Source organism: Benincasa hispida, chromosome 2, assembly GCF_027475165.1.
Source record: "Benincasa hispida cultivar pf3 chromosome 2, pf3_genome.v1.1, whole genome shotgun sequence".
Classification (NCBI taxonomy): Eukaryota; Viridiplantae; Streptophyta; class Magnoliopsida; order Cucurbitales; family Cucurbitaceae; genus Benincasa; species Benincasa hispida.
In genome coordinates this window covers 36,140,433-36,155,366 of record NC_143479.1, presented here as the reverse complement: position 1 = coordinate 36,155,366, position 14,934 = coordinate 36,140,433, and the positions used below count along the sequence as shown (strand labels likewise).

General features: G+C 37.9%; 1 non-coding gene across 1 annotated transcript; it reads right to left on the bottom strand.

Moving 5' to 3' along the window:
• Window positions 1-396: 396 nt before the first annotated feature.
• Window positions 397-503, bottom strand: LOC120072366 (small nucleolar RNA R71). Its single transcript, XR_005480430.2, has one exon. It is a non-coding gene; the product is annotated as a small nucleolar RNA R71 (small nucleolar RNA).
• Window positions 504-14,934: the final 14,431 nt, after the last annotated feature.

The window sequence follows — 14,934 nt, the reverse complement described above, 5'->3', positions numbered from 1 at the left end:
TGGCGAATCCAATTTTGTTGGTAAATGATCGTAATAGGCCCATTAGGGACTATGCATCACCAAACCTCTATGATTTCTCTCCAGGAATCATGAGGCCTTCCCTCAATGGAAGTCGATTCGAAATGAAGCTAGTGATACTGCAAATGATCCACTACAGGACAATTCGGAGGAAGGCATGGCGAGGACCTGCATGCCCACTCCGAAGCTTTATTGAAATCTGCAATACTTTTGTGTTCCCAAATCTCTATCGAGGAAGTTCGATTAACTCTGTTTCCATTTTCTTTGTATGATCAGGCAAGGAAATTGGCATATTCTCTCAAATTGATAGAGATTACTTCGTGGGAACAGGTGGTGGAAAAGTTTATGAAGAAGTATTTCCCACCAAATGAGAACGCTAGGAGAAGGAAATTAATAACAAATTTTGAACAAGAAGATGACGAATCGCTCAGTGATGCTTGGGTGAGGTTTAAGCGGCTGGTAAGAGACTGTCCACACAATGGCTTACCAAATTGCCTACAAATGGAGATTTTCTACCACAGATTGAATCTTTCTTCGTAGACCGCGCCAATGCGGTAGCCATTGGTGGTCTTCTCGAAAAACATATGAGGAGGCAAAGAGTATACTGGATCGCATTTCCAAAAAATCATGAGGATTAGAGGGAAAGGGTTCAAAGATTAAGAATCAAAGAAAATGATGCAAACAATTGGGCCATGACATCTCGGCAAAATCAAATGACTGTGATGATGAGTTTAATACGAGGCATCGCAATTAATAATATGGGAGTGAAGAAAGGGCAGGTCAGTGCAATTACTCAAACGACCGCAAGTTGTGTCATTTGCGGAGATGTTCACCAGATGGAGGAATGCCTAACAAACCCACACTCGGTATGCTTCATAAGAGATAATCCCTATTCCAATGCATATAACCTGAGGTGGCGGAACGACCCAAATTTTGCGTGGAAAAATCAACAACAAAGGTTTCAACCCTTGGCACAAAAAGAAGGGCCACCCAAATTTTTCTCGTAAAACAACGGTCCAGCGCAAAGCCAAGCTAGCAGCTCACAACCACCACAATCTTCGTCCTTACAGAGCTTGCTGAAGAATACATTGAGAAAAATGAATTAGTGCTTCAGAACCAAGCTACATCCATTAAAAATCTCGAAATCCAAATGGGATAAATTGCGGGCGAGTTGAAAAACAGACCGCAAGGAGTGTTGCCGAGCTCAATTGAGCTCCCTTGCAATGCTAGGGGTAATGAGAAGGAACAATGCTTAGCAATCTCCTTGCTAAGTGACAACATGACTGCAAAAGTAGGGGAGAAGCATATTGTGACCAACTTGAATGCAGTGACAACCGAAGACCCGTTGACCTATAGTTTGGAGAAGCCCAAGAAAATAGACCCTGAAGTTACGTCCACCCTTGAGCCTCTAAATCTTGGAATAGAATACGTCCAACCACTAGCAACTCCGCAAAGATTGAAAGAGGAACAAAATGAGGAAGGAAAGATTGCAATAGTGGCTGCAACGCAAAATGCTATGATCCCACCTAAAATGGGCGATCAAGGAATCTTCACGATCCCATGCTCTATCAGAGGGACCTTCAGTGGCCAAGTACTATGCGATCTTGGGGCAAGTATAAATCTAATGCCGCTATCAATCTTCAAACAATTAAATGTCGGCACACTTATGCCTACAAAGGAAATCCTCCTGCTCGCGAACAGATCTCGAATACACCCTGAAGGAGAGTTGAAAAATGCCGCAATTTCAATCGATAAATTTATCCTGCCGGCAGAATTCCTCATTTTGGATAATAAAGTGGACAAAGATGCGCCCATCATATTGGGACGACCATTCCTTTCAACCGGTCGTGCTCAAATTGATGTGCGCAAGGGGGAAATAGTAATGAGCATTCATGGGAAAAACTCCGAATTAAGGAAGTAAAGATCCAAGAGGACAAAGAAAAGAGAGAAAAGCCACCATGGACATGAACAAACCAGCCTGGAATAAGTGGTCGTTGGGTATTATATGATTTAACCTCATTAGGGATGCAATCCTTTTGAATATCCTTTTCTTGCATCAAATACTTCATGAACTTTTATCTTACTCATTATTATCTATTATCGCAATTACTTTGTTTTACTGATATCTATCTACACTGTTCTATTTTTTTTTTTAAAAAAAAAGATTACGATAACAAATTTTTTTTGTTTAAAATAATTTGACCCTCTCTCTGTTTTTCTTGCAACAATCGAGGTGCTGGATTGCGGAGATGTTACGTGAAGAATCTCTTATCTTACTCCATCACCGCAATCTAAAGAAGAAAGATCGCCACAAAGATGGATGCGTCAATACACAATGCGGGCGGGCGCAAAATTTGGGTGTGTATTCTTTCTTATCCTTATTTCAAATTTTACCCTATCACATTGCATTTTAGTTTTCAGAGTATCCTCTTTGATCACCACAATCATTTGACGTAGATAAATTTAATAGTTTACCGCATTCTGTTTCTTTGCTAAGTATGATTTCAATGATGAAAAATATATTTCTATTTCTTTCGTATATACTAGAGTCAATTTAGTCTTAAGATAGTCACCTCATGAAATATTTCTAGAAGTTAGGAGTTTGCTAGCTTTCTTTCAAACTCTCTTTACAACGCATTCTAAGAATATCGCACGACTCATTTCAATATTTTAGCAATGAGGACATTGCCGCATTTTAAATTTGGGGGTGAGGTATTTATTTTTGAGCTTGCTAATTTTTCAAAAAAGAATAAATAAATAAATAATTGAGAATAACAACTCCACTGTCAATGCAATGGGAAACCCATGTTTATAAGAGTTAAGTTGTGAAAGGCATTTACCCGTAGTTGGATGTCCGCATGACATACGTGGGGTCAAGCCAAAACAAAAGTAAGTCACCAGGATCAACGCATAATTAAATGACCGCAACTCCACTGCAAATAGGTATGAGTTTAGTCTGAGAAAGAGTGCATTGCTCGTAGTTGGATGTTTGCATGACACATGTGGGGGAAAGCCAAAACGAGGCAAGGCACTTGGATCAGCACAAGGTCAGAAAAAAATATCAATGAAGAAAATTTTTATGCAAGGATAAAATCATTTGACACCCCGGTAGAAAATTTTCTTTTTGAAATAAATCATGCGATGTTCCGAAATTTAGTAAAGTCCGTTTGAAAGGTAAGCTTGTAGTCCCTAGGTCTTAGAATTATTTTAAGAAGAGATTTAAATAAGACTTAAGGAAACTTTGCATATAGGATTTGAACAAAGTATCCTTGAGAAATCTAGGAAAAGAACATTGTGGTTGACTTGGTAAAGGAATCTTTAGCTTATGCTTGAGGACAAGTATTGTTTAAATTTGGGGGTGTGATAATGGGTAGAAATGCACGTTATCATAATGCTAAGTTCTTAAACAATGTTGGAATGCGTTGATGAAATATGTTAATTTTCGTCCATTAAGCATCGATTTCATAATATTGCGGTCGCACACGTTCAACGCATTAGAATAGTTGATTTTTGTATTTTTGTGCAGAATATGCATTGACGCAATGCAAGAATTGCGATCATAGGAAATCACTGGTGATCGAGGGCAACTTCACCGCAAGGCTTTGCGATGATTCTGTTCGCAATCATTCGCCCGAGAAGGATCGCCACATGGTGGGCGCATCTTGATGAAAGGCTAATTAATCGCGATGGGACAGAAAGCTGATGACAGTTGAATCCAAATTAAGTTTACAACCGATAATGGTCACAAAGTACATTCAGCTTTTTGGTGACAATTATTCGGCGCATCAGTCAAGAATTAAAGTCGTCCCATCTGTACAACCATGAGAGAGAAGTCGCCTTTCACCATGGATGCCCTATAAATACCATGGGAATTCTTCAGTTGAAGAGGTTGACATGTTTATCAGTTCACCATTCCTTAGTTCATACGTCTTTGTTCTTAGTTTTCTTTCATTTTAAGGTGAAATCGAGGAAGGACGTTATGACGGCAGATCATTCCGGTAAGTTTGGAGAGCGTCGAAAGCTTCAAGGGCAGGGAGAGGGCCAACGCCTGCGGGAGCAGGAACATCTTTAGAACCGAATAGACATTTTAGTGTAAAAGCCTCGGTCAACAAGGAATTGCTACCAGGCTCTCTACCTTTAACTTCCATTGTTATTTTGTACTCAAACTCATTTATATAAATGGAATTTCCTTCTCTATATCTATTCACTCTTTGTTATTCACGCATGAGTAGCTAAATCAATTGAATGAGTTGAGAAGCATTTAGCTAGCACAACTAGAGAATCTTCATTCTTTGTGATTATCTTGTGTTATGTATGCTTCATTTGTCCATTAGAGATACTCAGGAGCGTAGCCTAAGGATAGAATCTAGACTTGGGAAGGTTAGGTTAGAATCTAGGCTCGGAAGAACCAAATTAGAATGTATAATTAAGAGATAGGAGCTTAGGAATGAGCACTATTTGTTATTAACGCATCGCATGCATACTAGAGATAGGATATGATTGTATGCGGTCACCTTGCTTTCATGCATTTTGCATCATCGCATAGGACAAGAGTAGAGACTTAGGAATAATCTCTGTGGACACTTTTGCATTCAACACATGCGTCCTAGACTTAGGAGCATCGCATTTGCATTGGAAAATGACTCGTTGTGTATGGTTGTAACATGATCGCATAGTCTAACGCATTCCCAAACAACGTTAGCTAAAGATATTCTCAACCCGTTCATCGCATACTCATTGCATCTATCACACTACTGCCTTTCTCAAATCTGCCTTATTTGTTTATTTTCTTATTAACGTAATCAACAACAAACCAACAATTTATTTACTCGGTTACTACAAGGTTTTAATAAAAATTACCAATGCAATTCGTTTTCACAAGCCCCTATGTTCGACCCTGGACTTACCAGGAAACTCAGAGGAATTTACACTTGGATTCTGCTGGGGAAACTTGAGTGCACAATGCAATTTCATCAACGCATATCATCCACATTTCCACTTCAAAAAATCAAGCATCAGGACACAGAAATATTTCTGTAGTTAGAAGAGTGTAGCTGTAGGTCTTTAGTGGTGTGCCCGATGGTTAACGGATGGTTGATCTCATGACTAAAGAGTTTAGTCAGTTATTCACGAACCGTTGGAGCTTCAAGCTATTGGTCCATAAGGTTCCCTTGGTAGCTCAATGTGTTCAAGTTGAGAATCAGATTTTGGAGTTAGTTTGAAGTGTTCAAATTAACAAGATAAAATTCAATTCTATGTGATATAATTGGGGTGATGTATTAGATACCTTAAATGGAGGAATTGATATAAATATGATTTATATTAAGTACCATAAAATAGAAAAAGAACTATAATTTATATGTTTCATATGATGAAATATTAAAACTATAGGTTAGAAATATAATATGATAAGTTGGTTATCATATATATTTATAATATATTGATTATATGATAATTAATTTATTTTTCTCTAATAATTATTTGAGTGGGAGGTTATTGAAAGTATTATGGAAATCATGAGATAAGAGGAAAATTGTTTTCCAAAATTAGTAGTTGATCCATTCAGATAATTCTCACGGAAAAAGCTATCGAGTAAATGGAGTTTTACTAAGCGATAACATTGACAGAGCATACACGATCGCTAAGAGATGACTATACGATAGTTATTCAGCTGATCGTTGCTACACGATCGAGTAGCAAAATCTACGCGATAGGCTTACGTTACTCAACGATCGAGTACATCGTTTATGCGATAGACATTGTTCTTATCTCCTACTTACTCGATCGTCTACTCGATCGTAGACCTCCTCTCTTCCTCAATCCAAGATCATACAGAGCCCACAACTCATGGATTCTCACACCGAAAATACAAAGGTAACACTTGTGGTGGTGTCCTTACTCAGTTCGTGAATTGAATTGGACTCGATTGGTGTTCTAATTCTCCTGGAGTCTCGTTGTTTGTAAATAATTTGTACATATTGCTATTAATAAAATAAATGTTATTTTATTTGCATTTACTCATATCTAATAAATTAAGATATGTGGTTATTTTATGTAACTTAAGCATGTATGTGAGACATACAAGTGGAGCATGCCTTAAGTAACAATATAAATGGTCTGTAGTATAAGGATAAAGGAGAGATACCTTATCCTGGTCACACTACGGATATGGCCTGCTTTGTAGTTATTTACAAGTATTGTGAAGTGCTACAAATGGTCCGATCCTAACCATTTATGCTCATACAACGTTGTTAAATGATTGAGTAAAGAGTTTACTCTATCGTGTAGACAATCATAAGGAGTTGTTACACGATCAAGGAGACGTGTTCTTCGCCCAGACGGTTCAAGACCCGGTTCGCTTGTTTGAACCCATTGACTCAATTGCTCTTTGTAATAGTTAGCTTTGTCTTTTTTTTTTCTTTTTTTTAGGATTTGAGGCTAATTATCCAAGTTCATCAACTTTTACTTAATGTACATGAGATGTTTATTTATATGCCATAGCGTATGACATATAGATTTAAAACCTACCTTAGGTTATTCATTTTATTCATGCATCATACATTATAAGTGTTATAATATGGTTAATGACGAAATTACAAGAAAGCATGCTCATGCATCCTGAAATATAAGATTTCTATTTATGCATGCATTAAGCATATTCATGCATCCTCTTTATAATATAAGAGTTATAATATAAGGTGTACGAGAGGATATATGCTTGGTTCATTGCTTTGTTATATAAGTGTTGTATAAAAATAGCAATGAATGAATAATGCATGGAGCCTGACACTTAGGCTTGTTTATAAGAGTTATGAATGCCTTGTATGAATTGCTTTGCATTGTGCTTTGTTTTAGTTGTTTCCTATTACGAGTGTTATAATGGAAATTAGAACTAAAATCTATAAGAAAGAATTGCATGCGAACTTAGGTGAACTCATGTTTTAAAAGGGTTTTAAAATTGGATTGAGATAGACCTAAGTTCCTTGTTCTAATGAGATCAGATACCTAAGTCAATCTTTTGAGTCGGTTTAATATGATTAAATTGATTTCCATAAGAGATTAAATTTGTATTAAATCTATCTATAAGGGACCTTTTGTCTAACGTTGGTTCTGTCTAGGTTGGGGTACTTAAGCTAACGGAAATATAACACTCCTACCTGGGAACCTACCTGGAAAGGTGAATTAGATAGATTTGCTACAAGCATGCAACAATTGATCGAAGACTTTGTTAAAGAGTTTAATGAACGATGATTAAAAGTTGTTCAACTTTCCAAAGTAAAAGTTACTTTTGGGTGAACCTAAAAAGTCACTTAGTTAAAATAGTTAATCGTGTTTTTCTAAGTAAACTAAACCGTAGGTTATAAAATACTCAATGGGATGAAAAGATATATATGATATGTCAATTCCACTCATGTTTCTCCCTGAATGTTCATGCCGTGAGATTCATTCTTGGCCTCGGGGTTCCCTGGGAGCATCCCCCTTTGGATGGTGTTTGCATGAGTCAATATCAAGGTAGACGAAGAGAGTGTTTATAGAAAGTGGGTGAAGGATGTGTGTTAACATGTCCTATGCTCTCCTTCATAGGTTTGCACCGTGAGATCTTCTTGCACCGCTTCATGACACCCTAGGAGCATCCCCCTTTGGACAGTTTTTTGTGCGGTTGGTCAATATCAAGGTGAACTCCAGAAATGGATCAAGACGCTTTAGTTTTTTCCCCAATCAGATTTTTTCCCTTTGAATTGGCTAATTGAGGTGGAACTCTAGGATGTAAAACGAAGGGTCACACTTACGGGAAATTTTTAAGCAAGTTAATGATTTCTTGACCAAATCAATGATGGCTAGTCATTATAGGAACAAAAGTTGTTCTTGTTTTAATGACTGGTTGAGTGTGTCTCAATTCAGAGGAGGGATAAATTGACTACCCTTCGGTGGCTTTTGTCCTAAACCACTGAAGCAGCATTGCAAAACTAGATATCACATGGGGTTCATTTAGATTTTGCTAAATCAAATTGGATGTTGTTTTTCAAGAGTATTTGCTAAAATCTAATGTAGATCAATGTGTTTGTTTTTTCAGCAACATGTATGATTTCTGTTAGTTGCCTCTTTTAATATGACAGATTACATATATTGGGAAAAGTCTCTTAAAACGTATTCCGTGGTAAACAATCTCGATTTTATCATGGTTGAGGAGTGTCCTCAAGTTCCTACCCTTGATGCACCGCAAAATGTCTGTAATGCATATAAGGTGTGAACGAAGGCTAATTCAATGGTCCGACTTCACATTTTGGCTAGCATACCTAATGCATTAACCAAAAGGGTTGAGAACATGGTCATTGCATGTGAGATCATGGACTCGTTGCAAAAATTATTTGAACGTCAGTTCTCACTTTTTGAGCAAAAAAGGATGGATGACAAAAAAACCAGTAGTATCAATTCCAAATATAATCTTCAGTCTTTCTTGAATGTCAAGGGACTAAAAGAGAAATCAATTGTTGCTAACTCGGGTGAAGTTCATTGACGAGAATTATTCTTTGAAATGGACCTTGGAACTTATTTAGGTTCTGATACTGATCCCACTAGTCTCCAGAAGAGGAATAGGTCTAAAGACAGTAAATGTGATTTATTGGTCTTTGAGACGTGTTTGGTAGAGAATGATGATTCTGCCTGGATACTTGATTCAGGTGCTACTAATCACGTAAGTTCTTCCTACCAAGAATTTAGTTCCTGGAAAGTGTTGGAAGATGAAGAGTTGACTTTTGAGTCGGTACTAGTGAGGTTGTTTCAGTTGCTGCTGTAGGCAGGCTGAAATTATTTTTGGACAAGAAACGTTATCTGTTACTGGATAATTTTTTTGTAGTTCCTCATATCAAGAGGAACTTAATCTCGGTTTGTTGTCTGATTGAACAAGTTTATATCGTCTCCTTTTTTGAGAGTAAAGTGTTTATTTTCAAGAATGTTATGGAGATTGGTTTTGGTTCAATGGAAAATAACTTGTATGTACTAAGGTCGTTAGTCTTAAAAGCCTTGCTTAATACTAAAATGTTCAAAACAGCGACAACTGCAAAAAGACCAAAGGTTTCTCCTAAGAAAAACGTGCATCTTTGGCATATAAGGATAGGTCACATCAACCTCAATAGGATTGAGAAGTTGATCAAATGTGGACTTCTAAAGAGTTTAGAAGAATACTCCTTGTCGGTGTGTGAATCATGCCTTGAAGGCAAGATGACCAAACGAGCATTTACTGGAAAAGGCTATAGAGCCAAGGAAACCTTAGTGCTTATACATTCAGACCTCTGTGGTCTGAGAGTCTTAGAGCTTAAGGTGTGTATGAATATTTCATCTATTTCATAGATGATTATTCAAGATACGGGTATCTATACCTAATGCAACGTATGTCTGAAGCCCTTGACAAGTTTAAGGAGTATAAGATTGAAGTTGAAAACTTGTAAGCTAAGAAGATAAAAACACTACGATCTCGTCGTGGTTGAGAGTATATGGACTTAGAATTCCAAAACTGTATGATAGAACATGGAATCATGTCCCAACTCTCGGCTCCAGGTACACCTCAGCAAAATGGTGTATCAAAAAGGAGAAACAGAACCCTGTTGGACATGGTTTGGTCTATAATGAGTTATGCTCATCTTCCATACTCCTTTTGTTATTTATAGTGGAGACTGCATGTTACATTTTGAACAACGTTCCCTCAAAAAGTGTTTATGAAATGCCTTTTGAGTTGTGGAGAGGCCGTAAAGGTAGTTTACGCCACTTTAATACAAGTTAGTGTAGCCTTTTACTTAGAATTATGAGGGCTAACAAGTAGAATATGTGTTGATAATACTAAGAATTCGTGTGAAAAGAGAGCTTGCATCAATCAGCATTAAAAATCCTCGCTAACCCTATATCAAGCGTTATATGGCATCAAAATATCTACTTTTGTAGCAATCGTAGGAATCGATCACTTGCATTGATCTCAGACCATCGCAAAGATGATCGCATGCATTGATCTTCATGAAGACCAGTTCGTCGCATGGAATACCGCAACTACATAGTGATAATCGTGATAGAAGGTTGATCGCAAAGTGAGTGGAATGCGTTGATACTTCAGGAGAAACAAGCATGAACACATACCTTAGGAGTATAAAAAAGATAAGATCATGTTGACATTTCACCTACTGCGTCAGAAGTGGCAGTGATTCAGAGCGGGACCACCAATGCTGTCAGCATTTGAGCCCTTTAAATATAGCCTTAGAGCCCAAATTCAAAGTATCTGAGTTTTTGCCTTAAGGCAGATCCTTGTGATCACAGATGAAAGCATAAGCAGACACTCTTTGAGGATTCTTCACCTCCACAGCCCATTCCGAATGACAATCGGAGTTTCGCAGGAGATAGAGCTCGAGAGAGACTACTTCACCACCCATCCATGGCACCACTGGCAACCTTGACATACATCTGATGGAAGCAAGAGATTGCCTACATCAAGCCCTCCATCTTTCTTCTTATCTTTGTATTGTATTACATTTTGGCTTAAGACATTAATATATTTGGTAATCAATGCATTTCTTTAAGTTCCTTCAACACCATCTTCATCATATTCTTATTCTTTATCATCTTTTACTTTCATTGTAGTGAGTTAAGTGTAGATTGTAAGAGTTATCGCAAACTCAATCATGTGACATAGAGATATGACGCATGTAGCAACCCATCGAGAGGTGTACGTTGTTCAAGTATAACGAGTCAATCCTCTTTGCTTATTACGAGGCTATTGTAATGCTTGTCTATAAGCTGAGTAGCTATAACCACTGCCCAGGGGGTAAGTAGGTGGAACTCACTAAGCAAAGTAAGCAGTGTTCCTAGAGATAGGAATAATCTTATGCTCAACGCAACCATGCGTTATAGAGATATAAGCATGAGGCTGACCACTGAGAGGTGTGCGATGCATTAGTGTGGCGAATTGGGATAACCCTTACGACCAAGCTTAATGCTGCGGTGAATTTATCCCCTCCACAATTCTTTTTGTTCATGCATCTTATTACGTGTTAATAGTTCCTGCATCTCTACCTATTCTCATAGTTAAACTTCCATCACTCAATCTGTTTAGTTAGGAGTAGGAGTAGCACATAATCCTTTAAATTCTGTCTTTTTACCTTTATTCATCGCCTCAAATGCATCACTTCATGAACATTATTGAGTTACAAGTCCCTGTGTTTGACCTTAGATCATCTCGAGAAACTTGCATTCTCGTTATACTTGGCGAGAGAGCAAAAAAACTTGTGATAGGAACGTATGGTCATCACATACATACTTAAACACATATTTTATATTTTCTATTCCAACACATGACCATCGACACATGGAGATCAATGCATAGCATAAGAAAAACATATTTATTTTTCTTATTTCCTTTTCCAAACCATCACTAACCCTAAGAAGATTGAACCGTGTTCGAAAGTTTGCCTTTTTGTAGGCTACCTCAAGGAAACGAGGGGTGGATACATCTATGATCCAAGTGAGAATAAGGTGTTTGTGTCGACAAATGCTATTTCTTGGAAGAAGACTACACAAGGGATTATAAACCACAAAGCAAGCTTGTTTTACATGAGATTTCCAGTGAGACTACTGAGAGTTCAACAAGAGTTGTTGAACAGACTGATATATCAAGAAGAGTTGTTGATGTCGATTCATCTAGTCAACCATCTCAAGTGTTGAGAATGCCTTGACGTAGTGGGAGGGTTGCGAACCCACCAGATCACTACATGGGTTTGATACAAACCTAAAACATCATATCTGATGATGGAGTTGAGGATCCATTGTCTTATAAGCAAGCAATGGCGGATGTTGGCAAAGAGGAGTGGATTAAACCCATGATCAGGAAATGGAGTGTATGTACCTCAATTCTGTCTGGGAACTTGTGGATCAGCCTGATCGGGTAAAACCTATAGGGTGTAAGTGGATCTACAAGAGAAAACAAGGTGTAGATGGAAAGGTGCAGACCATTAAGGCTAGACTCGTGGCAAAGGTTTATTCATAGGTTGAGGGAGTGGACTATGAGGAAACTTTCTCACCTGTTGTCAGTTGAAGTATATCAGGATTCTCTTGTCAATGGCCAAAATTTATGATTATGAGATTTGGCAAATGGACGTGAAGACTGCCTTTCTGAATGGTAATCTTGAGGAGACAATCTACATGGCTCAACCAGAGGGGTTTATTGTTCCAGATCAAGAGAAAAGAGTTTGCAAGCTTAATAGGTCCATTTATGGGCTGAAACTGGTGTCTAGATCGTGGAACATTAGATTTGATAGTGCGATCGAATCATTTGGCTTCAATCAGAAGTTGATGAACGTCGTGTTTACAAGAAAATCATTAACAACTCAATATGATATCCAACTCATTAGGAACGATGTAGGTTTATTGACTGACATTAAGAAGTGGCTAGCCACCTAATTCCAAATGAAAGAATTGGGAGAGGCGCAGTATGTTCTAGGGATCCAGATCATTCGAGATCGTAAGAACAAGAGGTTGGCCTTGTCTAAGGCATCGTACATTGACAGGATGTTGATCAGGTACTCGATGCAGAATCCCAAGAGGGTTTTATTACCCTTCAGGTATGGAATTATTCTGTCTAAGGAATAGTGTCTTGAAACACCTCAAGTGGTTGAGATAATGAGATGGATTCCCTATGTTTTGGTTGTTGGAAGCCTTATGTATGCAATGTTATGTACTCGACCTGACATTTACTATGCAGTAGGGATTGTCAGTCGTTATCAGTCCAATCCAGGATTAGATCACTAGACGGTGGTCAAAAAGATTCTCAAGTATCTTTTGAGAACGAGAGACTATATGCTCGTATATGGAGATAAGGATTTGATCCTCTCACACCATACTCTAGATTACCCTCTTAACTTGGATGGATTGATGACTGCAACCAACCCTTTTGCTGGCACTTACTGCCCATCTAACCTGTTAAATTTGCTCATACCCTGAATACGTATATTTCATCAATATACTAAACAAATTAACTCAGAACTTAACACATTTATATTGCAGGGTTTCATAGCATTGTTCTTACATGAATATTACAATTTAGTGAGCCCCATCTAGAATACTATTAATGATATGACAGACATGTGTTCTAACTAATACAGGTCTTCAATTAAGCTTCCTTCAACCCGACTCTTTGAGTGGTAGAGCAGCAGCAGAGAGGTCTTTAGGGAACTGACCGCTATCTGAAAGGAAAATATTTGAAAACATGAGCTAGAAGAACAATGAGTGACTAATATTTAAAGCATAACTTTCATACATAAATTTGACATTAAAATTGAAAGCTTTAATTGAAAACATAACTTGACAACTATTATTCATGTCATCATTAACATCACATAGCCCTTTTTCATGCTTTTCTAGACTGTGCCTTAGTCTATTAGTCTAGAGTGGCCCTTTTGGTCACTCTTTATCATTCTTTACTGCATTACTACTTAACTAGGAAGGAACCCTTTTGTTCACTTCCTAAAAACATAATTTGCATCCTTAGTTGAGAGATAACCTTTACTCAATTCCTCCACGTCAATCCATAGCTAGTGTGGAGTGATCTCAGCACTACCAATAACAACTTTTCTTTCATTCGTGTGATTCTAGTTTAAGTACCGTCATACCTTAGGTACTACTGCTCAGATACCTTCTCCGTGTCCTTTAGTATTAAGCTACTCGGATACCTTCTATGTGTCCTTCAGTATCGAGCTATTCAAATCTAAGACCGAGCTTCAGTACCTTCTCATTTAATCCTTCAGTACTGAGCTACTCATGCTGAACTTGCATATTCTTATCTCTTAATGAAAGTTGCCCAAAAGCATTCTATACTAATGCATCCTCATATTCATCGAAAAGCATAGCTTTCAGTAAATATGCATTGTGATGCGTTATTTTATGATGTGGAAATGTGGATGAAATGTGATGGTGAAATTGCATTGAGTACTCAAGTTTCCTCAGCAGAATCCAAGTGTAAACTCCATTGAGTTTCCTGGTAAGTCCAGGGTCGAACTCAGGGACTCGTGAAAATAGGTTGCGGTGGTAATTTTTAGAAAACTTTGTGGTGACTTGTAACTCAATTAATTTTCGTTTTGTTGTTGATTGCATTAGTGAAAAATAAACAAATGCATCGGATTTAAGAAAAGTCAGATTATGTGATAGATGCACCGACTATGCGGATGAATGGGTTGAGAAGGTCTTTAGCTAGCATTACTTGGGAATGTATCAAACTATGCGATCATGCTACAACCATGCCCAACAAGTCATTTTCCAATGCAAATGCGATGCTCCTAAGTCTAAGACGCATGTGTTGAATGAAAAAGTGTCCATAGAGCTTATTCCTAAGTCTCTACTCTTGTCCTATGCGATGATGCAAGATGCATAAAGGCAAGGTGACCGCACACAATCATATCATATCTCTAGGATGCATACGATGCGTTAATAGCAAATAGTGCTTATTCCAAAGCTCCTATCTCTTGATTATGCGTTCTAATCTGACTCTCCCGAGCCTAGATTCTAACCTAACTTTCCCAAGCCTAGATCCTGTCCTTAGACTACCCTCCCGAGTATCTCTAATAGGCGAATGAAGATTCCCAGTTGTGCTAGCTAAATGCTTCTCAACCCATTCAACAGATTTAGCTACTCATGCGTAAATAACAGAGAGTGAACAGATATAGAGAAGTAAATTCCATTTTTATAAATGAGTTTGAGTACAAAATAACAATGAAAGATAAAGGTAGAGAGCCTGGTAGCAATTCCTTGCTGACCGAGGCTTTTACACTGTCAATCCCTATTCAGTTCCAAAGATATTCCTGCTTCCATAGGCATCGGCCCTCTCTCTGTTCTGGCATCTTTCGGTGATCTCCCAAGCTGATCAGAACGATCTGTCAGCAC